The sequence below is a fragment of the Columba livia genome, chromosome 7, assembly GCF_036013475.1.
Source record: "Columba livia isolate bColLiv1 breed racing homer chromosome 7, bColLiv1.pat.W.v2, whole genome shotgun sequence".
In the NCBI taxonomy this organism is placed as follows: Eukaryota; Metazoa; Chordata; class Aves; order Columbiformes; family Columbidae; genus Columba; species Columba livia.
In genome coordinates this window covers 9,831,689-9,842,090 of record NC_088608.1, presented here as the reverse complement: position 1 = coordinate 9,842,090, position 10,402 = coordinate 9,831,689, and positions in this window count along the sequence as shown.

The window sequence follows — 10,402 nt, the reverse complement described above, 5'->3', positions numbered from 1 at the left end:
ACGTGTCTAAGAAACTGAAAATGTCTTGTGACCCTTGGTGTAAAACTCTGCCCTGCCCTGCTTCCATGACAGACCAGCATCAGTTTGGGAAGACCTGAGCAAGCATGGGTCATCTGAATGCCCAACTTTTCCCTCACCTCTGTTTGATAAAATCCCAACATGACACATGTCAAAAGCCACTCAAGCACTGAGCTCTAACCCAGACATGCTCTTACACTAAGCGCTACTCAAGGGAGAGCCATCTTCAAAATGGGTGGGAAACTGAGCTTGATACTTTATCGTTCCTGGGCCCTTTTGTCTCTATGCTTAACTTCCACCTTGTACACTAAGTTTTTTATGGCATACTGTGCTGGTTTAACTGTAAATGAGTTAATTTACTTCATGCGGTTAGAAACCTTTCTTTTTCCTAGCTAGCATGGTTGTTATTTGGACTTAGTTGGAGAACAAGAGATAACACCCAGCACAGAGTTAATGTTTTTAATTGCTCGGTCTGAGAGCCAAGGACACTCTGAGCACTCTGCCCACAGGTGTGAGGCAGCTGAGAAGGGGGGCATGAATGGGGCAGAGCTTGAATGATGTCCAGGCTGGTCAATAAGAGTATTCCATCCCATTAGCATCATGCTTCATATTTAAGGAGAATCAGGATCTTCTGGTCTCTCTCTCTCTGGCTTTTATCTTTGCTCCCAGAGACCTGTTTGGGTGAGTTCTGTTCAGGGCATTTAGTTTGGCCTTTTTGCCATCCAGCTGTTTTGCAGAGGCCTCTGGGCCTTTCTGCCTCTTTCTCTCTTCTCTCTCTGGGATCGACTGTTCAGGACCAGGTGCTGCTTCCTGGGACTGACTGCTCAGTGTGGATGGAGTTTGTGAGGAATTGCCTCGAGTATATTTTATTTTATATTCTATTTATATTGGTATAGATATTTACTAGTAATGTATTAGTATTTTGTTATTTTATTAAACTGTGTTTATCTCAATCCAAGTTTGTCCCTTCCCTTTCAATACTTTCCCCTATTTGGGGGGGTGGGGAGGAGGGTGAGTGAGCGGTTGTCATGGTTATATTGCTAGCTCAGGTTAAACCATGACATGCACCTTCTGTTTTTGATGAAGTGCTTCTTTCCCGGTGTCTGACATTGGTCCTTCGTATGAGTTAAGTGTCAGATTGTAAAACAACTCCCTCGCACCAATGGAGTTAATGAGACAGATTTGCAGAGATGAGGATCTGACCCATACATTTTATTCACATGTTCTTAGGCAATGTCTCTGAGGTGGATAATCAGGAAGCCAACAGAATCAAATAAATTGCCTATTAGTTACAAGTGTCTTGTTTCACACAATAACAGTAAAATCTGCTTACATATAACAGGAGGTTTGGGATGTTTTGGGAACCCATCAGGGATATTTTTTAGCAGAGACACTGTAGTTCAACAACAAATAACTGAGATCAAACCATGAATGTGGGGTGAAAAGCCTCTCAAGACAAAGCTGCTCAGCCTCTTTTATGGAGCACTAACATAGTAATCCATACTAGGCAAGGAAATAGCAATATTTTATGGCTTGGAAACTCTCTGCAGCTAATGAATTGTCTGTCTCCTCCCCGCCTCAGCAATGTGCTGTCAAACTCATAAAACTCTTACAAAATTCTGTTTGCACCTGAGTTGAAACTGCGTGGGGTACTACCAGGTCTGCTGGCCATCCAGAGATTAGTCAAGTGCTCCTGGGCTCAGCAACCACGCGCAAACCGAAGCTCTGAACAGGGATGCTGAAAATAGAAGTGCAGTGAGAAATCGGAGCAAGACGACCCATTTTGAAGAGCATTTCTAAGAAACATTACAGGAAAAGATATATTTAAAGAAGTTACATACACATCACTGAGGACTGAAACGTTGCAGGGAAGGACAGGACGTGTTTTATTCTGGACTCAAATGAACGACAGTATTAAGGAAACTATTACAACTCTTTGAGTATGTGTATGGCAGGCTAGGTGGGAGGAATTTGCCTCACAAAATCAGTAGGTATTCATTTATTGGTATGGTTGACAAGAAGGGTGCTGGTCAATGAAAAGACCAGAGGCTCAGCAGTACAGGGAGGAGAAACTATTGTCCCCAGCTTCTCTCCTTCCTGCTGGCAATGGGCAGAGATGTGTCCTTCTTCAGCTAGCACAACTCAGGTGATGGGATGCCTCTTCTCATCGGCTTCACATTGGGCAACGTGATCATAAGAGCCTAACCCTGCTGCTTGGGCACACTCTGTGTTTTGCTGCCTGCTTCAGACACACCTTTGGCAGATGCACATGGTTGTTGGTGATAATATCCTACTGTGCTGCAGTTAGCTCTGCCCTCTTAATTTTACCCTTCTGAGATCACTTTACCAGTAGTTATTACAACCAACCAAGGCATCATACTCATCAAACTCACTTTTACCAGGCAGGGAAAACTTGAGCTGTGGGATGAAGGTGTTTGCATGATATATTCATTTTGACATGACGTGCTAATCCATGCAGCTCTCAGTACAGGAGGTTGGGAACAGTGTTGTCAAAATGACGTGCTTCTGGCCAAGGCAGGCTGCAAGCTCTGAAATCCCCAAATTATAGGCAGGAAGTACACAGTGATACCTGCTGACATTTTGTACAGAAGCAGACAAAACCAGCCATCCTGGTAGAGGAGGACATGGAAGTTGGTACAGACTTGCAGCTGCAGGGAGAAGGTAGCAAAAATAAAACAACAAGCCTTCAGACCAGGGAGCTGCCACCCTTCTCTTGAATGCTTTTTGTGTCAGTGGTGGGAGTAACAGGTTACTATGTTTATCCCCATTGTTATGTTAGGGACGGCTGGTGAAGCACCATGCCTCCCAATACCAGGAAAAATTTGTATTACTGTGTCTTCTGCAAGGACACAACTAGGACGAGGGCTGCCTGGCAGGTCCATGCTGCATCATCCCACCCCCTCTTGGTCCTCATAGCTCAGGAGATTGCTGGCCTCCATGCTAGCTAGCGGCACATTCCAGCAGAGTGATGTCCTGGCACCCACTGTTGAGCAGAGCGCCCAGCTGCTGGGGGACCACAGGCAAGAAGGGAGGGCTGGCCAGTATGTTGTTGGTGATATTAAAACAAATAAAACTAAACTGACTTAATTGCTGCTCCCAGGGTATTGCTCCCTGCTTTGCCTTTGTCTGAAGGCTTCTTTGGTTCTGAGGGCATCAGATGGGGGCATGGTTTGGTCTCTCCTGACTCATGTCCAAGCTGATGCGTGGGTCTGGCTGCCCTGTTGCAGGGCTGCAGTGATGCTGGATGACTCCCTGCAAAGCTCCTGAGCATAGCACGTCTCTGAAGGGAACATGATTGCCACAACCGTGACAGTGCGCCTGAGCTTATTGGACTAACTCTGGTATTTAATATATATAAGCCTCAAGTTCAGAGTCTTTTTATGACTTTCCCTGAGGATCTTTCCCTTTCTCTGAAATATTGCAATGAGTGGGCTTAGGTCCAAGTAGGTCAGCTGAGCTCTTCCAAGCCTTGTCAATGGCCAAGTGCCCAGCGTCCCCGCAGCCCTGGCTCCTCTCCCATGTGGGTCCCACTAGTGGGGCGGATCCACCTGCTCCTCCTGTCCCTTTGCTAGGGAAGGACACTGCTTCCCAAGGACTGGTGGTGAAGGAGTGGTGGCACACCAGGCTATGAGTATCACCTCTAGACCACCCTTGCTGTCATTCCAGCTTTATGTCAGAGCTCCACATGGCTTGGCCCTTTCTTGGCCCATCCTTGGGCCCTTTCTCCTCTCCCTCTATTCCTTTTCAGGTTTCCTCATCTGCAAACTTCAGTTCAGCCCATGCTGGTGACTCGCTGACCACCATCACTGTCCCAAATCACAGTTCCAGCTTGTCTTTTTGACATATCCTAGTGGATGTCTGGTCACTATCTCAAGCCCTTTGCATCCAGGCTATGCCTATGTCCTACATGATATTTCTGTACAGCAGCTCCAAGCTACCACTTATTCATCACCCTCCACAGCTACATCTTTCCTCTGGCCTTGCCTGCACCCACCTTTCCTCCTCGCCTGACAAATGCAGCTTGACGGGCTTGTGGAGCGCTACCATAAAGATCCCTCTTTGGATTGTCATTGGCTGTCTTTTCCTCACAGTAAACCTCCCTGTACCTTAGTGCTCTTCGGCAGTTGCTTCTTCAGATAGTCCCACCGCAAAATTGTCACTTTTTGGTGCCTTGAAGTCCACACAGAGAGCCCTTGGCCTCGACCTGGTTGTCTGTAGCTGTCTTTGGTCTTAAACTGGAAGTGACTTTTTAGTCTGTATTTGCTAAGGGTCTGGCATGGGATGCTCCTCATTTCTTGAGCAAAACCTAACACATTAAATTACAGCTTTGATTACAAATGCAAAAATATCCATCCTCTGCCCTAAAAGCAAAGGGTTGGTCTGCATGTTTCCCAAGAGGTGAAAAGGGGCTAAAATAACCCTTAGTAACCCTGCTTCAATTCAGATTGCATGAGTGCAGAAGAGAAACCACTGTGCACCAGTATGGGCCTCCCGACAGCCGCCAGGCTTGCTCTGATGCTTAGGAAGCTCCACTGTGGCAGGTTCATACATGAAGGGAGGGGATTTAATCCGTCACTGACTGAGTTGAGGAGGGAAGAGAAATTCAGGGAAGGAATCAAAGGGCAAAACAGCTTCCAAAATATGTTTTGGAAATTTGCAGGAGTTTGACGCTTGTTTGAGGTTATTTTCATTTGTGCAGACAGAAGAATTGCTAGGACAGAATAATTAGTTAATTAGCTAAACATAAGTCTAACTTTTTTTTTTTCATCTTTATGCCAACTTTATTTTCAAACTCTCTCCCCTCTAGCCAAAAATCCAGCTGTTTCTCAAAATCATCTCATGATTAATCTTGGTCTTCATTGTAATCAAGAACAAAAATCCCCTTCATTACACTGTGGCCAAGGTTTCTGCTAAGAGGATTTTAGTCAATGTTTTTTCACATTGCACATTTAAATAAACATGAGTTTTTACCTTAAAAAAGCAATTTGGACAAAAAGTAATCCTATTTAAAATATTATTTCTGCAGATGTACTACTTAACATAATCCTTTGTGGAAGGATCATTCTTAGTTTAAAAAAAAATCATTCTTGATTTAAACAAAAAGTCTGGAGAGAAAATGGAATTATATTGTGAATGTTTTGTATAAAAATGAGGAGTTGCCCTCACCAAATGCTTCCAAATTTAAACAAAGCAAGCTTGAAATTCAGCACAAAAATGGGTTTTCCCTCCTGTTTGTTTTGACTTTCCTTCTGGTTGATTTATTACCCTTGGCACCCTGCAGCACTGTCTGAGCAGTCTTTCATTACCCTGCTCTTTTCTTTCGGACATGATGAAACTTTCTGGCTCCTTGGTGTCGTCCCAGTGGTGATGAAGGTGGAGCAGGCGCCCACAGCTCTTCCCAGCCACTACCCCCAGCTCTGCTGCCAACCACCCACCTTCGCTGCTGGTGTTCGCTCTTGTCTTGCTTCTGCCAGTAGCCTGAGTTGCACCAGTACATGCCTGGGAGGATGGGAGATGGCTGCGCAAAAAAAAGCAATTAATTAAATAAATTAATAAATTAATCAATTAAAAGCCAAACCCATGCCCCAAACCTTTCTTCCTACTTACCCACCAGTTTTTAAAAAAAATTTGAAGGGCTCCTATCTGCAGTGGCCACTGAAGCATGGGAGATGTGAGGGTAGGCAGAGGTGCAGCAAACCCCCTGAGAAAAAGGGGGTCATGGCAGCACCCCAGTGAGCAGTCTCCCTGCCATGTGGGGTGCCAAGGCAGCCAGGCTGGCGGGCAGCCGTGGCAGGCCAGGTGAGCCCAGCCTGCTTTTAATCAGGTGTGTATTTTGTATACACCCCAGCTTGTGTTTTCCACCTCCATTTTGCACCTCTCGCCAAGAAACTGCGAACTCAGACCAACGAGACCAGGGGATTTACTAGCCGGCAGTGTTGTTTTGAAATACCTAAACTTGTGATTTTATTTGAGGCTAGTTTCATGATGATTGCTTTGTCCTGGCTTGTCAGCTGAGAGCTGCTGGAGCTGGCACCAAGGCAGAAGAGGTGCGTCTGTGTGCCATGGGCTGCGCTTGTTGGCAAAGCGGGGAGTGGATGGAGCCTTGAGTATGAGTACTGGATGGGGACGGTTAGAAGTGACATCACTTACTGTCAGTTATCACACCTGTGAAAAAATAGAAATACATGTTCAGGTGTATTTGTATACACACACTTGCAATATCTGGACGGGTTCTTTGTGAGTTGTACCATAGATGCTGCCTGTCTCCAGTGGTACAGGTCATGAAATCCATCCATGGTGTCTCCGAGTTTTTCCCTTGTGGCAACCTAGTTTTTACCAGTGGCTCAGTACACTCAGTTAATGAGGCTGTAATTAGGCAGAGCTAGTTGGGAAATTTTTTTTCCACTCTGTCAAAGATACTGAGATCTTGAGCGTTGCCCTGTTCTGCAGTGGCATAAACAGGGGAGGTTACAAAAGTGGTTTCATTTGCATTTGTGGGGTGTTTTTTAAAATTTTTTTTGTGAAAATCCCACCTTAGACGTCACAAAACACCCCCTGCCATGTTGTTTGCCTGTGTGTGCTGTGAGAGAGTGTGTGCAAGGCTGAGGTGGACACAGGGGAAGTGACAGGAGGGAAGAAGCTGCAGCAAAACCCTTATCATAGATTGAATCACCATGGGGTACCAAGATACCAGCACAGAGAGTGGCTAATCCAGGAAGCCTGGAAACATGAGCTCAGCAGACCACACAGGTTCAGAAATCACAGTTTAAAAAAGTCCCTCCGAGAAGAAATTCTGCCTGTACGTGTTTTCTGGAGGCAGGATGGTGTCTAACGTGAATTTTAATGCTTTGTTTTGGCAATATGAGGTCTCATTTCTACCTATCAGCTGATGTATACAGCCAATACTTGAATATGTAAATTACAGGGTATACATTAAATTACTGTTGTGAAGTTCAACGGCATATATTGGCTATTGCATCATCTAACACTAAGATCTTGCTAGGTGCTGATTGATCCAGATAGCTGTGTCCTTGCAAAGGCTGTGCTTTTGTAGCTTGTGCACTGGACACATGGTGATCCAGCCAACACTTTTTCCCATCCAACCTAGAGTCACTGAAATTATGTGGGTGCATGTGATCTTGGAAGAAATCAAAACCCATGCACAAAAACAACAAATTCTTAACTAAAAGCTCAGCTTCAAGCTTGTCCTAATTCCAGGGAAGCCAACAGCATTATCCATCTATCAGGAGAGATACGGAGAAAGGTAAGAGGGGTGATCCAGGACATGCAAACCATATGCCAAACACTACACAGACTGGGACTTCTCCTCTTGGGAAAGAAATGACTGCAAGGAAGATGAACTAGAAGTTGTGATGTCTTGAAGGTGATGGATGGAGTGACCAGAGTATTATTCACCATGCTGTTGAACACAAGTACAAGGGCCACCGGTGATGTTTTTCAGCAGCATGTTTAAAGCAAACACAAGAAAATGCTTCCTCACCTGACATGAAATTATGCCAAACCCTCATCTGCCTCCATGGATACTTTCGTGTCTCAAGTGGTCAGCCAAGTATTTTTGTTTGTTTGTTTTGTTATTTTCAGGGCAAACAGAAAGAGCTGCTTCATCTACAACAGGAGCAGTGTTCGGTTGACAAGAACACATCACATAAAGGATACTTAAAAAAATTTAATACACCAAAAACTCCATATTCTCACTCTACCACTGACTAATTTGTTAGCCCAAGAAGAAGTTCAGCAGCTCAAGCACACCAGAAAGCACCAGCACCTGGTACCTTGCATGGTGTCACTTGCCAGTTTGGAGCAATCAGTCAACTGCTTAATAAGCAAAACACTTGAAACCTTTCATGGTATTTTTCATTGCTAATATGAAGAGGTGACACACACGTCTAAGCAGCACTGACTTGCATTGTGCTACTTTATATGAATTCATATAACCACCCGCGACCTGCCAGCCCCTCATTTGTCAATGGGGAGCAATCATTCAGCCACTTAACAATTGCCAGGAGAAATGCTTCAGAGCTTTCCAACTGGAAATTAAAGCACAGCACTTTGGTAAGTGATTGCACTTCCCTGAAAAAGCATCCTAGAATCTTAAAAATTGTGATGATTTTTTGCATATGTCTGTAAGCCGTTGACAGTTGATTTCTTATTTCCATTTCTAAGCAGGCTGGGTAAATTCTGTAATTAATGGTCATTAGGGATTTAGAAGACAAATGAGTCATTCATTAGCTTTGTGTCCAAACTAATGAGCAATAAATGCTTATGAAAGACATGATTTATTTAGTATCTAGAATCCATGTCACTATGTGATACTTGATGAAGATGCCAAGAAACAGAGATGACCCATGCCTTGGAGCCGTGAGGGACAGCCAGCTGCTCTACAGGACCACACCAGTGCCAAGTCTGGGGGAGTCCTGGGAAGTCATCAGCCTTCCCCTGACTAACGGGGGTTAGTTTAGCCAGCCAAGACCAAGTTTTCTCCTAATGTTGGGTGCTTTCCTAGAGGCTGGGTCTGGGAGGCTCATCACTGGCTATTCTGGACAGCCTGTCTGAGGTCTTCAATACACAGAGGGCACCACCATGAGCTGCATGTCCTTGTTCCAAATCCATTTTGGGACTCTGGTACTGTCCAGGTGAGCAGCCCAACGGCTGTAGAAGAGCCCAGCTACGCTGCTGCCCCTGTACCATTAAGTTTTGTCTGTGATCTCTCAAGAAGACTTCCCATCCACCTAGCCTTTCTTTCCCACAGCTGAGAGCTGGAGATGCTGTAGTCCAGAACAATGCTAATGTGCCAAAATGTCAGAAATCATGAAAAAAGAACGTGACAAAACGAGAGTTAGTTACAGCTGGTCCTAAGAAAAATTTGCTCTGCATTCTGTTTAAGTGAGCAGGAGAGACAAACTGGATGCCAGGGGGACAGGGAGTTATGACACTAGCCGTTACTTAATGCAGGTAAAACTGGAATTGCAAATGGCTGTATTCAATGGTCCAGGCTTATAAAACCTGCTGGGGCCAAGAGGAGGCCAGGTTTGCCCCAGCAGAGGGAGATTTGTGGTCAGGGAGGAGGACAAGTAATGGGTTTCAAAAATTAGTATAAGCAGACATATTAAGGACCAGATATTTCAGTTCATTTTCTTAAAAAGATCATCAGACCGCCTGCTGTCTGGTGGGGTAAGAGTCTATATATCTGCCCTGTGACATGTCTGCTGCTATCCTTCAAAGTTCTGAAAATCTGGCATTTAATTAAGACATTTTTTGAAAGATAGATGTCACTGAAATGTGCTGAAGGAGACAATTAAAAAATCTGAAAATTAACTCAAAATAAAAGGGTCTCTTCAGGTGTGTCATTTTTGGCTCAGGAGTCCTCTGAGCTACAACTAATTACTGCAGAGACAAGAGGCAAGACCGAGGTGAGTTCATTTTTCTCCTAAACGAGCTTTACCGTGTCCCTGATGAGAGCAAGGAGACCACTGGCACGTGGTGCTCATCACCGGCGCTGCCTGGGGTTGGGGAAAGAAGCCAGGAAAGCAGTCGGCTTTGCAGCACTCACATGCCTGTGAGAGGTTTGGGGCTGTTGCCAGCAGGAACAAGGTGGACAGCTGATATCCATGTCACCTCCATGAGCCTTCCTGCAGCTCTTGAGCAGGGTCTGGGAGGGCTGGGACTGACAAGAAGATGTGTCTGCCCACCTTGCCTTGCTTCAGTTGGGCACAGCAAGCATGTGGTGGGTTCTCCAGACCTCAGGGTCTTGAGGAGGATCCTTGAAGGGACCAAGGGTTATAATTATCCCAAGAGTGGGTGTCAAGAGGGTGGGACCAGTGACTAGTGGTCACTGGTGGTGACTAGTAGCAGGATGAGGGACAACGGGCACAGACTGAAACACAGGAGGTTCCATCCAAACATGAGGAGAAACTTCTTTACTTTGAGGGTACCAGAGCCCTGGAACAAACTGTCCAAAGTGGTTGTAGAGTCTCCTTCTCTGGAGACGTTCAAAACCTGCCTGGACACATTCCTGTGTGATCTACTCTGGGTGTTCCTGCTTTAGCAGGTGGCTTGGACTGGATGATCTTCAGAGGTCCCTTCCAACCCCAACCATTCTGTGATTCTCCTGGCTTGATCATTACAAAACTCAACCTCCAGAGACTCATATATTGAGCTATAAACGGTAAAGCAATGCATGTGTGTGATGGAGTGACTTTCCCCTGCAGATGTCCTTTAACTGTCTAGGTGAGCAGTGCTGGGCACTCTGAGCTGGCCCTTCCCATTTCAGAGCTGTTGAGTTCATCTTTTCTGTCATGGAAGAGCAGCATAGATCTCATCCAGGAGCAAACAACCTGACACT